Genomic DNA, 14,834 nt, shown 5'->3' with positions numbered 1-14,834 from the left:
GCTTTTGCTGCACCTCTCTAATAGCAGCTTGTTCTTTTTAAAGAGGAAAATACCTGTAAAGTATCCTTCTTGAATACATATGCTATAAACCGTTCTTAACAAACATAATTCAATGTTTTTCCTGTTTTGCCCCCCAAAAAATAACAATGTAAGCAGCCAGTGTGAATCAAGATGTGAGATCAGATCAAACACATACAATCTAAGGTGCAAGTTCGTAGTGGTGTGTATATCGAAACTTAAAAAAGGTATAGAGGCAGAAAAATATGACTTTTCCCCTTTTATCAGCACACTATTTTAAAAAAAAATGGGATATCTCCTTATGGTGGGAGCAGATTGCGCAACCATGGAGTTATAGACAAAGGACTTCATCGTACAGCTGCCAGCCCGCTGAGACAATGAGACAAGGCACAGTGCCTACCAGCAGGTTCACGTGTTTACCTCTGTTGCTGCGTTTCTGCTGACGGCCTGTAAACAACAACAGATTGTGCTGAATGAAATAGTGCCATCAGGGCTATAAAAGTCCGAGCTTCGAGAGGCCTGTTAGGGAAATCTGGCCGGGACTGGACACAATGGGGAAGGTAATTGCAACAGCAGCTGTCCTTTTATTTTTGGTGACGCGACCCTCAAGTCTTTTTTCAGAGCCCATTTCATTTTCATCCTGATCCAGGAAGGGAACTCTTTGTTAAGTTTGCTTGGACGCTTACACGACACTGTACAATTTCGTACTGAGACTGTAGACGTTTATAATGTAGGTAGGTACATTGACGCAATACTGCACCTCACTTTTGGTCCCATGAGCGCCTCATTAAATAACCCTCTGAATTTAGTGTCACTCCAGGCCTGTGAATCCATTTCAAAAAGAACATTAAAATTAACACAATTTATTGGAAAGCCCTATACAAATTCTATGTCATTTATATTGCTTTTATTAATAGATCACTTTCTATGAGGGCGGGAACTTTCAGGGCCGCTCCTACGAGTGCAGCAGCGACCAGCACGACCTGCATTCATTCATCAGCCGCTGCAACTCCATCCGGGTGGAGAGTGGGTGCTGGATGATCTACCAGCGCCCCACCTTCGCGGGCCACCAGTACTTCCTGAGGAGAGGCGACTACCCGGACCTCCAAGACTGGATGGGTTTCAGTGACTCCATTCGGTCCTGCCGCATTGTCCCACCAGTAAGTGTGGTGCCATCCTAACATATGTCTTATTTTTAGCTGCTTTTTGATTATGATTTAAATGAGTATACCATTGCTATAAATGGAAAGCAAATGCTAATTTCCAAATTGTAAACAAATGAACATATCTTGAGCACTTTTTCCTCCTTTTCTGATGCCGTGAGCCTTACAGGAGGAGAGAGCTGCTCCCAAATCCAAAGCAGTCTGAATCTGCATAAGAAGATGAAGTTCATCTTGGATTACTAGGCTTGGTTTTCCCTTTGTGAGATCAACAAACTGCTTTCTGTAGCATTGGGTTTCAGTACTTCCTCAGTCCTAACTCATCTCAGGCCTTACTGTAGAGTTGATAGACTGTGCCAACTATGTAATATGGAACTTGGAATGTAGTGGGAGAATGTAATGGTATGAAATTCGTGAGGAACTGCAGAACCAGTGTAAAGAAGCTGGAGGTAACTTGTTGGAGAAATAAAAGATTAGATTCAAACTGCTTCAAGATGGGTGCATATTTACATAACTGGTGACAAGATTTTGTCTGTGAGGGGAACATACTCCGAAGTACCCCCACCCCTGGATAAGAAGAATAAAGAAGAAGTGATGAACCAGGAACACGCGGGACCCTAATCTGAGATCTCCGATGTCTTTCGACGTGCTGCCAATGCAATGAACGTGCTGAACGTGTCTCAAAGGAGTGAAGGACCATTTCTCCGTGTATGCCACACAACTTCAAGGATTAGTAAAGAAAAGTATCTTAGGTACCATCCAGGGTCAGCTCCTCCACTAGGGAGGCGGAGCATTGCCCCACTGCTTCTCGAAGTCCGAGAAGCAGAATCATGAAATAATAATAATAATACGGAATTTTGTAAAGCGCGAACAGCTACCTCGTGAGGAGGTGTCCCGGCGCTAGATGAACAAGGTAGGTTTTGACCATGTGGACTAGAAGTGGCAACTTCTAGTGCGGTTGGGCAAATCGCCAGGTTTTCAGCAAACGCCTAAAACATAATTCGGAGGGAGCCTGTTGGAGAGCTGGGGACAGGGAGTTCCAAAGTGTCGCCACATTGGCCGAAAAAGTTCATCCTCCCAGCCGAACTCTTTTTGCTCTAGGAACTACAATCTGGACACGATTGTTGGATCTGAGGGAGCGAGCTTGAGTGTAACTTGGCAGTCGTGCTTTCAAATAATTAGGACAGTTGCCGAACAGAGATCTAAAGGCCAGTGTAAGTGCCTTGAATTTTATTCTGCTTGCTACTGGCAGCCAATGAAGGGAGAGACTGAATGCTTAAAAGGGATCCGCATTAATAGTCTCGCAGCCGCGTTTTGTACCAGTTGCAATTGCCGTATAAGGTACTTTGGTAAGCCCAGATATAAGCCATTGGCGTAATCCAGCCTAGATGTCACTGTGGCATGGATTACGGTTTTTCGGCAGCTTGCTGGTAGAAGTCGTAGGATCTTACGAAGATTTCTCAACTTACTCAAACAGCAGCCCGTTACTTGCTGGATGTGAGATGCAAAGGACAGATTGTCATCCCATCGTACCCCTAAATTTTTAGCCGAGTGGCTAGGCGAGGGGGCTTGACCCATCTCTGTCGGCCACCAATATTCAGATGGAGGGGGGGGGGGGCCTTTGCCAAAAAAGATCACTTCCGTCTTATTGGCGTTAAGTTTTAGTTTATTTGTGTTCATCCAGCTGGCCACGTCTTGGAGACAGCCCTTGAAGCTCAAAAAAGATGCCTCTGACACTTCTGAATATGGGAACACCAATTGGGTGTCGTCGGCATATGATAATGTTATGTTATGTTATGTTAACACGTTCTTCTATAGCGTAACAGCTACTCCAAAAGGAGTGTCCCGGCGCTTTGGCGAAGAAAACCTTCGGGGGTGGCAACATAACTGAAACCGTAAGGAAAGGCGGGGGCTCTATCTGGTGAAGAGCCAGGTTTTTAAAGCCTTTCTGAAAGACATAAGGCTGGAGGTCTGTCTAAGAGAAAGGGGAAGCTTGTTCCAGGCACGAGGAGCCAAGTGGTGGAAGGATCGGCCACCTTGTCTGGCGCGTTTGATGGTCGGAACTACCATTTTGGACAAAGAGGCGGACCGTAGGGCTCTGTTAGGCTTATAAAAAACAAGACGTTTCCTGATGTAACTAGGGCCAATGTCATGAAGGGCTTTGAAAGTCAGCGTCAGACTTTTAAAAAGGACTCTCTTGGCTATAGGAAGCCAGTGCAGTTCTTTTAGCAGGTCCGAGGCACTAGCGCGTCTGGGGAGCTCGTAGATAGCCCGGGCAGCTGAATTTTGGACTACTTGAAGTCTCCTCACAAGGTATTTGGGGAGACCTAGGTAAAGGGCATTTGCGTAGTCTAGTCTAGACCCAACAAGTGCTTGAACAATGACCCTTCTATGGTTTATTTGAAATCAAGGGGAGACATTTTCTGAGCATCCGAAGGATGCCGAAACATTTCCCCGAGAGGCAAGATACTTGGGGCCCAAAAGCTAAGTCATTATCGACGATGATTCCTAAATTTTTAGCTTTGACACTAGCATTTGCAGGTGGAAACAAGTCTTGCGGCCACCAGCTTTTCCAATTTGGTTCAGTGGCGCAGCCAAAGAAAAGCAGCTCCGACTTGTCGGAGTTGCATTTTAAGCCGTGCCCTCTGAACCAACCAAATACTGCCTCTAAGCAGCTTCTGATGCGAGTCCCGTCAAACACCTCATTCTTGTCATATGTGAACAGGAGCTGGGTGTCGTCAGCGTAGGACACGATCTGAGCGCCGAAGGACTCCGCCACCTCTGCAAGGGGGGCCAGAAAGATGTCAAAGAGCAGGGGGCTAAGAATAGACCCCTGCGGGACCCCTACTTCCAGTGGTGCCATAAAGGCGGAGTGTGGGGGCGCCCAGATCGTTTGCCGACGGCAGGCTAGGAAGGATTTAAGCCAGTTCCACACCGTCCCCCGAAGACCACATTCCCAGAGTCGTGTTAGGAGGGTATCATGGGGAACGGTGTCGAACGCCGCCGACAAGTCCAACATGACCAACATGGCCTTTCCTCCAGCATCCAACACCTCTCTGATAGCGACAGTGACTTCAATAATGCCTTAATCCCCCAGTTGGCGATCAGCGTGAAGAGCGGGGCCAGGCAAATGTTGAATAAAAGTGGGCTAAGAGCCGAACCCTGTGGAACGCAGCAGGTGAGGGCTTTAGGTGTTGAAGAAACAGCTCCCAGCGCCACCTTCTGTGATCTCTGGGTCAGATATGATTGTAACCACTCCAGGGCCTGGTCCTGGATGCCTATCTCTGCCAGTCGCAACAGCAGTATCGTGTGGTCAACCGTATGAAAAGCGGCCGATAGATCCAGGACCACCAGCATTGCAGAGTCTCCTGAATCCATCGACCACCTCACTGACTCTGCCACCTCAATTAGTGCTGTTTCAGTGCTAAAGCCGGGTCTAAAGCCTGATTGCGTCTCGTGTAGTATTTTGTTATCTTCAATAAACTGATTTAATTGACGCTGGATTGCTTTCTCCAGCATTTTACCCGGTGCTGCCAGCAAAGAAATTGGGCGGAGATTACTAAGATCCTTGGGGTCCCCGTTAGGTTTTTTCTTTAATGGGAGGAGAGTAGCATGTTTCCAAATATTCGGGAACACCCCGGATGAGATGGACGTGTTCCATATTCGCTGAATGGCAGGGGCCACAAAGTCAGCCATGAGATTCCAAAGTTTGGGGGGGCAGGGATCGTCAGGTGATCCTGACTTACAGCGATGTAATTCTTGCATAACTGTCTTTAAGGCTATCGGATCAAATTGTGTCAAAGTAGAGCCGCTCGATATTTTGTCGGCTAGATACTTTTTTACCTTTGACCTCGTTGGCCCGAAGGACTCATAGACTTTTAAAATTTTTAAGTCAAAGAAGTCAGAGATACTGTTGCACAGCGAGATTGATGGGGGACTTTCTGTTATTACCTTTATATATTAAGTTGTGGGTGGGCGGGGCTGCTCTGAGAGCAGGGCAGGGGAGGAGTGGTGTGCCCTCCACTTCCGAGTGCACTAAGAATGTTTGGTCGGCCCCCTGGGGTTGCCCAAGCCAGTCATGCACACTCCGCCCTTCTCCATACAGGCGGCTACGCAGCCTACTTGGAGAAAATGATCTCCCAATATGCGGCTGGCTGGGCGGCGTCCCGACCAATCACAACGCTCATTGGGAGGGGGGAGCCTGGCTGCCTGCTTCTGCTTTCTGTTCCTGTAGAGCAGGAGAGCAGAGTAGACGCTGGACACGGCAGGAAGGTAAGTTTAATTATATATATATATTTTTTTAAATTAAATTAACCCCCCTGCATGACCCACCCCCGCGTGACCCCCCGCCCCGTCACCCGTGAGTCATGCCGGCTGCGACTGGTACCACCCTCAGGAACATCAAGAAGGTCCCACATATAAAGTTAATACCACTGAAAAAGGAATACACTCAAAACTAAAATCTAGATGGAGTATGCTTCGTTTGTATGTTAGCTTGTTCTAGTAATTTGTTTTTTTGGTCAGTTGTATTGACTTTTTATTTTACTTGGTTATTTTCACATTTCTTTCCAGGTACTTAAATATGGCTGACCTAAACATGGACCCTGTGAGAGGGTCCATGTCTAGGTCAGCCATGCTGCTCACTTATGTAAGTGTAGCGTCCAGCACTAATCCAGACAACCCTTATGGTGATTTTAGTGGTCTTTGACAACTTTAGAAAGCTCTCTATGTGGTAGCTGGGAGAGCAGTCTTCAGGCTTAGTCCAGAAGGAGTGTAAATCAACTTGTTTTTACAGTACTTAATCTTATGGTATAGGTTTAGTGAAAAAGAATCACACAGTGTGGGTATAACAATAGGTATTTTATAACAAGCACTCACTAACACAATTGTACTGTCTCCTACCCAGAGATAGAAACACAATACACACACTACATAGGAAATAGAGCACGTAAGTAGCACAAATACACAGTGGTCTCCAGGGGGAGACCACACCATTTACTAAAATAGTGGAATGGGAACCACAACATGTCAAGAATGATCCCAGAAGATGTAGAAGTGTTGGGGACCCAAGAAACAACCCGAGGTAAGTGCCCAGGAACCCCAGGGAGGCCTTGTGCAGAGCATCAACACGACCACGTAATCAACACAAGTCAATGAGTAAGTCTTGTTTGCAGTTCATAGGAAAATGGACCCTTTCCAGCGGACCCTGAAGAAACCCCATGGAAGATGGAAGGTTGGAGAGTCACCCTGCCCGTGGATACTCCAGAACCAGGATACCTATACCAGGGAAGCCGGGTGCATAGGTGTCAAGTGACGTCAGAAACCGCAGTAGACCACAATGGAGGACTTCAGGAAAGATGCGACTGGACATGAAGATGAAGGAGTCTAGTGGAACCCGAAGGTGGATTCAAGATGAGAGGTACCTGCAAGCAGAGGAGACAGAGTCTATGCCACTCAGAAGTGACCCAGAGGCATAGAAGACACATGCCCACCGATGTCAGAGATGCATGTGAGGTTGACAGTGCCCTTGAAGTTGCAGCTGTGCAGGCCAGGTGACGCTTTGGAAAACAAGAAGCTATTCATGAGCTGTGCCAAGTCAGATGTCGAGGGCCAAGGGGTCAGTGTCCGGCATGGGCACCAACAAGCTGTAGCAGCAAAAACCAACGTAGTCAACGAAAAAGGTGGAGTGTCGGGACCAGCAAGGTCCAAGTGACTCACCATGACCAGGTAAGTCCGAGCAGGCCCAAGAAAGCAGGGGAGGCAACTGAAGCCAAAGAAGACCCTCAGGAGGATCCATAGACCGAAGGCACAGGAGTCACAAGAGCACCACGAGCAGCTCACCAAAGAAGAAGGCCCCCGGTACACAGGAAGCTGTGAGGGTAAAGATCTTGGCTGCAGGAATTGCTTGAGATTGGAGCTTCTAGAAACCCAAAGATCTCAGGAGGAGAAAGTCAACAAACATTGGCAAAGGCAAGTCAAAGCAGTGCACTGGGATTCTGTTTCAGCAGTTCTGACAAGGGAAACTGACCTCAAACTCGGTGTGAAGACATTGTAGGCCTCAAGGGATTTGCAGAAACACCACCTGTGTTGCAGAGCCTTTCAGAGTCCGTGGGAGCCCAGGATAAACCGACCATTCAGCTGCATTGTGGTGCTTGCAGATGCAGGAGAGTGACTCATTCACTCCAAGGGAGATTCCTTCAGATATCTTGGATGTCCACAGGCCTGGTGAAGAACCTGTATGGAGCACAGACTCACACATTGCAGAAGACCAGCAGGACAATGACACCTACAAGAATCTTCCCCGGTGCAGTCTGGGATCCCAAAGTGAAGTCCAGCAAAGTCCAGAGTGTACAGACAGTCAAAATTGAAGTGGTATTTGATTTGAATCTTGTCTCACGACAAATCTAGGGACCCACCCATGTGTAAGCCCTTAAGTACCCCTAGGTAAGGTTTGGGATGATTCAGGCATCCCTCCCAGAGGAGGGGATGGACAGTGGGTGGATACTACCACGTCCTTTTTCCAGTTTCACGCCAGAGCGGGAGCTAACGGCTCCCTGAACTGGTTTAAACTGGAGTATGCAAGGAGGGCACCAAATGTGGCTTTCAAGCAGTCTCAGTGGCGTTGGCAAGTGCCCCCACCCTGTCCCAATACACTAAATCCTGTCTGGGAGTTGGTCATACCTCCCTGTGACAGGATACCTATTGTTCTACCTTCTCCTGTTCAGGCTTGGCTCAGCAGCAGGAGGGCCGAAATGTGTATCTGCTGGCAGCAGCCCTAGCTTTCTTTCCGCTTCTGAAAGACTGGTACCGGGAGCACTGAGGGCCTCCCGGAGTAGCTTTACAGTGCATGAAATCATACCTTCCACACCGGTCACGGTGTGGGGTTATGAATCCAACATGAAACCAAACATGACAGGGTTTTTTACAGCCAGTTTAGAGATGGTCATTGCGTAATGATGCATGGCCACTCTATTGTCATAATGGGTGTTGGATTAAAAACCCGGGAGAATAGACTCCGAAGGTTTTTGGGGTGTCCTGCTCATGCAGGGGCACCCTCACACTTAGGACCCATCACCGGCCTCCAGGATTGAAAGGCCTGCCTTAGGGGTGACTTATATGATTTAAGTGTAGTGACCTCAGATATAGGGGAACCTAGCTAGCACCAGCTCACACTGGCTGCAATGGCAGGTGTATAGTCACAATTTGAGTGGTCTCTCATGGGTGGCATAATACATGTTGCAGCCCATGGGAGACCCCTGGTGTACCTATGCCCTGGGTACCTTAGTACAATATACTAGGGACTTACAAGGGTACACCAGTAGCCAATCTGGAGTGTACCTAAGTACTCACCATTTCCAATTTAGGGAAGAAGCACAGAGACTGGGGTCCTGATTAGCAGGATCCAAGTCAGACTAGTCAGGAAACATAATGACACCAGCAAAAAGTGAGGGTGACCATGAAAGCAGATCCTATTTTCCTACAGACCCCACTCCCATATTCTTATCAACTCCTTATTGGTCCTATCAATACCTTGGAAACAATGGAAAAAAATGGTCCTCGCTTATATTTTGGTGATTGGTGGGGACAAATATGGTCCGGTGCGAAAACAAACTATCTTGCTTCATCATTTAGGCATGGAAGGGCGAAGGTTATATGAAGACCTGCCTGAAATTTCCCTAGGGATGGGAGATGAGCAACCCAATGAAGTTAGATGCATGTTTTACCAATTCAATTCTTTTATTCGGTGTTCATAGAAGTACAAAAACCATAAAAGTACAGTTTTGAAAACATTGATTAAAAGTAATTACATTTCATTCTCTACTTGTAATAAATAGTTAAAAACCTTTACAGATTCAATCAGTGAAGTACATTACAACAATAAAAAATAAATGCCAGAATTAAGAGTCAATGTTGTGAAGACAGCTAATACATAGTTAAAAACACAAATGGAGAACATCTTATTCTTACACATAGTGTACAGCACCCATCTTACTCTAAGCTTTTCCTGTCGCTAACACAGAGTTTCAGAAAGTGAACACTCCCCCACATGCATCAATCTAGGATTTTGCATTTCTTAAATAGCGAAAATTAAGGAATCGCTATTTAGGAAATGCAAAATGCTATGCATCAAGAAATCCTAAAAGTTTTTAGGATTTCTTAATTTTCGGAAATTGCGATTCCTTAATTGCGAAGTGCAATTAAGGAATGGCATTACATTGATTCCTATGGGCCTAGAGGCCCATAGGAATCAATGTAGTCAATTGGAAGGCAGTAGCAAATTGCGAGTGGCACTTAGAAAATTTCATGGGTGCAGGGGGGGGTCCAAAGGACCCCCCCCTGCACCCCTGAAATGCATTTGAAAGTGCATGTTTCACACACACATGTCCTAAGGACATGTGTGTCTGTAACTGGACAGTTTAAAAAATGCATTTTTAAGCATTTTTAAACAATTTCGCAAATTACCACGAGGTTGAACCTTGTGGTAATTTGCACTTCCAATTTGAATACTCGCAATTTTTTTTTAAATGATGCATAGCTTTTAAGGAATCGCAAATTTGCAATTCCTTAAAAGCAATCGCATTTTTGGAATTCGGTAAAAATACCGAATTACTCAAAAATGCTTGATGCATCCCAAACACATATTTAGGAAGTGCAAACGGCCGAATTTACCGATTCGCACCGTTTGCACTTCCTAAATAGGTTGATGCATGTGCCCCTATATTTTTTGTGTTTTACCATGAAAGTGAATGTTGTTTTAGTGCAACATAAGTTGTTTTTCCAGGTACAGAGGTTAGATGGAAGATATTGCATGATCTGTGGTTGTATTAAAGGGTCTATCTCTGTCTTGCCAATTCAGGGAATAATATGATACCAGGAAAGGTACAAAGAAGGTGGATGTGAAAGTTGGTGACTGGGATGTGATAAGGATGGAAGGTGTGGTCAGGAAGGGAGATAGCAAATATTTGCAACGGTTAAAAATGAGGCGTGTGAAACTGAGTGTGGTGGTCCTGGAATAAGGATCTGAATGGAGTTTTGGAAACCTGTGCAAACTCATGGGACGTCCACGTAATGATGTGGATGACACATAAAAAAAAGGTTACGAGACATCAGAGATGTATATTATAAGAAATCCATGCATACCACTGTCAATTATGTTATACAATTTTTTCTTTTTATAGAAGGCTTAGAAATTATTGTTTTCCATTTATGAAATATGTAGGTTTAATTACATAAAGGGGAGGATGTGTAGAGTCGATAGAATGTCAGCAATATAATATGAAATTTGGAATGTAGATGGAAAATATAATGTTATGAAATGTGTGGGGAACAGCAGAACAAGTTGAAAGAAGCTGGAGGTAACTTGTTGGAGAGATAAAGAATTGAATTGAAACTGCTTCAAGATTGGGGCATCTTTACACTTACCTTCCGAGGGCACTATGTGACCCAGCTAAAAACAAAGAACTCACTAGCCCCCCCACCTTGCCCACATTTTATATAAGAGCCAAAAGAGTAGGAAACCTATAATGTGTTTTATTTTTCAGCTTTTCTCAGAGGGTACCATGAGAGCCTTTCTGGGCTAAACTCTTCCTTTAATCTACCATGAAGGAAAAGAAAATATAATCCGACTTGAGGACTAAGGCTCTGGTCAGGGCCCTTTCTGGCTACCAAAGGACACAGTTTGTTTTTCTTTTTTTCTTTTTACTTTGTACCTGACCCAGAGAAGATTTTACATAAGAGCGGCTCATTGTTGGAATTGCTGTGTACCATGTAGGATGGCATTCATTCTGAGGCGGAGCAGTCCTACAAACAGTCCCACATAGTAAGATGCAGCAAGAGTTGAATGTACGCGTCCTTCCCGCTCTTCTGCCTGGCTTCTTTTCTTGTGTCCCTTTTTGGCAAAGACAGGTCTGCAGGCAGAGTCTGTAATAGAAAGGCTGTTGGGCGCCTTCTGAAAAGAATTCCGGAGTTAAAGGAATAGAAGTTTTAAAAAAAATCTTTTTATTAACAAAGCTCAATAGACCATCCAGTACAAAACTGGGTCAACAGTCCATACATGGAGAGACCACAGTAATCAGAAACGATGTAGATATGAGGGAAAAGAAAGACAGTATCACATTACTCATACAAACAGCATCTATGTGCCCACTCCTAGTTCTCTGTATTTTCGCCATGGTGCCCACACTCGTTCCAATTTCTTGGCACATCCCCAGCTTTTGTAGACAGTTTCTTCGGCACTCTGTCACGAGTCCAGGTCACGCTATAAAATCCTCCAGCAGCGGAGGCGCTGATGCCCCCCACCCCCTAGCAATGTTATGCTTTGCAATCCCAGCAGCCAGGGCCAACCATATCCTCATGTATCTGGACCAGTCAGTTTCACCCTTTATCATCAGCTGAAGCCACTACGGCTCCAGCGGAACTGTCTTCCCCACCATCCCAGACATAACATCAGTAACGTTAGTCCAAAAGTGAACTATCTCGGGGCATTCCCATAGGATATGCAGGAAAGTACCCTCTTTCTGACATCCCCTAACACAGTGTGCCGATGGGATCTTTCCCTATGTATATAGGTGTGTGCGAGGGTGGAACGTGTGGTGGAGAATCTTCAGCTGTACTAATCTAAACCTGGAGCATATTGTGGTCTCCCTAGGGCTCTGCAATGCTTCCTGCCAGTCCTAATCGTCCATGCTGCTGAAGTCCCTGGCCCAGGCATCTCAGAGGGTAATCAAGGGGTCTGGTACGTTGTTGATTAATTTACGATAGATTGTGGATGTCGGTTTCTCAGTGATGGGGTCGAGTAGCAACCTATCTTCTAACGGGGAGTAATTCGGGATAGATACATCACTGTGTACTTGTGACAGCAGAGCGTGCAAGAGTCTGATATGGTGGTAACCCTGTGACTGATGAAGGTTGCACTCTCTCTGAAGATCTGCGAATGTGACGGGGGAGTCCCCTTTCCATACATCCCCTAAATACTCGATTCCTATCAATTTCCACCCCCTGAATCCCACCAGAGCGGCCACTTTGCGCAGCTGGTCGCCCAACCACAGCGGGGTTTTACTCGTCAGCTTCCTCGCTCATTCTAGGAGTTTATTCTCCTCTCTCCAGCACTGTAGCACCACCTTGGTGTGATCGGGCCACTCCGGACATGACCTTCAAGCGTATAGAAGGGATTCACATTTGCCTCCAGGCATAACCATTCTGTCCACTCTATATGCTGGTTCATCAACACTTACGTACACCCAGTCGTTTATCAACTGAAGCTGCGAGGCCAAGTAGTATAGCCTGATGTCTGGAACCGCCAGGCCACCATCCTACACTCCCTTGTGCAGCTTGTGCAAAAGGAATAGAAGCTTAAGGTGAGTATGTTGGTCACAACAACCTTTTTGTTGGAGCTAATCGGCTGCCCTTTTAAAGTCACAAATTGGATTATACTATATCTGATCTTTACAATAAGCCCCTTTTGTCTCCAGCCTGGAAGGTGCGACTAAATGCTGACTGGTGGTGGCAGAGTAGCTTTGAAAGGGCAGTGCTCACCCATGACTATATTGTTTTCTGTAACACATTGAGTCTAACTGATTTCAGTATTCTTGCTCTTACTGGCAGGCTGTATAAGCAGTTACGGTTTCTAATTATCTCTTCTGTGATTTGAATATTTGAGTCCTACGGGGAACATAAGGTCTTTGCATATAATGCTAGGCAGTATGGCGAGGTGCACATATGAGAACATGCCCCTTTTTGTTTGGTCACCACCGTTTTTTTTGCCAAATTCTATTGCTGGATTTTATATTCTGCACACTAGGGCACTACTGTCCAGTGTCCAGTGTTTGTGCTTTGACCCCTAAAACATGCAGAAATTGGCTAAACATAGATTAGCATATTTAACTCTCCTATAGGGCTATCGTATATGGTGTACATACAAAGTTAAATGTTGCCCGTGGACTACAGCAATTGTTGTTCCATTAATTAGTGTAACATGAGAAACATGGGTTCAGGCCTACCACTGTAGCCTGACTGCTGTAGTTCAAACCTGCCAAAATAACTTTTTGACAGGGGAAAACGTCCCTTTTAAATATGACACTTAAGTCACTATCCTCAGAACAATGTATGGACTGGTGGAAAAACAGAACAAGGACTGCACCTGCAGTGTGAGACCCCTGACCTTCTCCCACTTTTACCAAGCACCAAAGAAGTGTAATCCTAGAGTCAGTTAGGAAACATCCTGTGTCACCACAGGGACACAACAAGCTGCAAGAGACATTTTTTCTGATGTGCCCACCATGACAGTTACAAATGGACATAGCCTAGACCCTGCTGTTAGCTTCTGCCTGACAACCTGATAGTCTTTAAGGGCCTCCCCTGCGGTCCTTTGGGCCTTAAAACCACACCCCTTTGGTTGTTTAGACACCTAAAGAAAGCCTGAAAATGTGTGAAACCATTTCCTCTAGATCTTTAGAGGAACCTGCTGGAAAAAGTATCCGACCTGCAGTTGCACAGTGTTGGCTTGGAGTTCAGTTTCGTCTCATTCAAAGATACCCCTAGATCGCAAAAAATTAAGGTGCTTTGGGACTTAGAATTTTTTCTGAGAGAAAACTCCAAAGCACCAGAGTGCAGGAGGACCAAGTTGCTTCATGTATTCAGCCTTGAGGTCCATGGCGGAGGCTACAGTTTCAGCAGCAACCTGTACGGGCAGACGTTTTCTTCTAAGAAAGTTACAAAGTATCATTCTGCATTGGGACTAAGAAGAAATGTCATTTTTTTTTATCTGAAGTGGACTTTTTTGGAACTTTTTGACTTCTAACTTTTTAACGGAACCAAATCACTTTATGTATCCAACCAAGGCTCCATCGTGGTCAGCCTGAAATTGTATCTTGGGCCCAGTCTATTCCGGCCATTAACTATTATTAGTGCTTTACTTTTTCTTGACACTTTTTCACTTAAACTTTGAAATGTATACATCCCTTATTGGACTTTTGCTGGCAAGGTTTTTAGACCATAGCAACTGGGGTGAAGTCTGGAGAGGATTGTGCTGACTTATTGACATGATGGAACTTCAAGCAAAGTTCCTATTTGATGTTACTTGTGGTATTCTCAAGGATTACACCATTTCCACTATGACCAATGTAGTGGCCTGGCGACAGATCTTCCTTTGAGGCTGGAAGGCTGAGAGAACCAGAAAGCTGGTCTTCTTTGGATGCTATGCTGGAGACTAAGCTGTTTGGAGAACATTTGGAGGATTTTCTTAGTCATACTTTCAAAAACCAGAAGCCTGATCAAGTTTTCTGAAACCAGACTAAGCCATAGGAGAGTGCCCGTTGGCAGTCTTGCTGCCAGCATATCAGATATGTCCATGCCTCAGCTGGTCAGGTAAGGTTCCAGCCTTCTTCCTTTCCACTCCAGGTGTGTCAACAATATGCCTCCTCTTCTGCCAAAACCAAACAGTAGCCATGCCTATGACGATCTTTTGCCCAAGGTTCCAGAAAAGGACATCACTTACTCTTCAACACTTTTTGGCAAAGTCTATCACAGATATGTGGGTTCCAAATATTTTTCAATTCACAAGAATTTCCATCCATACCAAGTAATCATTTTTGTCATCAGGCTTTGCTTCAATTAATGGGCTTGATTTAGAAGAAAGCTGTGGTGAATGTCAATGCA

The 14,834-nt window shown here is 45.3% G+C and overlaps 1 pseudogene across 1 annotated transcript in view; it reads left to right on the top strand.

Annotated features, from left to right (window-relative positions):
* The first annotated feature begins 561 nt into the window (after positions 1–561).
* LOC147730567 (gamma-crystallin B pseudogene) overlaps positions 562–14,834 on the top strand; it is a 42,075-nt pseudogene continuing 27,802 nt past the window's right edge. The window contains exons 1-2 of the transcript XR_015308301.1: positions 562–578; positions 936–1,178. The product of XR_015308301.1 is annotated as a gamma-crystallin B pseudogene (transcript). The remainder of the gene's footprint in view (positions 579–935; positions 1,179–14,834) is intronic.

This window comes from Lissotriton vulgaris, chromosome 2_1 (genome assembly GCF_964263255.1).
Source record: "Lissotriton vulgaris chromosome 2_1, aLisVul1.2, whole genome shotgun sequence".
NCBI lineage: Eukaryota > Metazoa > Chordata > Amphibia > Caudata > Salamandridae > Lissotriton > Lissotriton vulgaris.
Note: the sequence above shows the minus strand (reverse complement) of the source record. Positions and strands in the feature narration are given on the sequence as shown.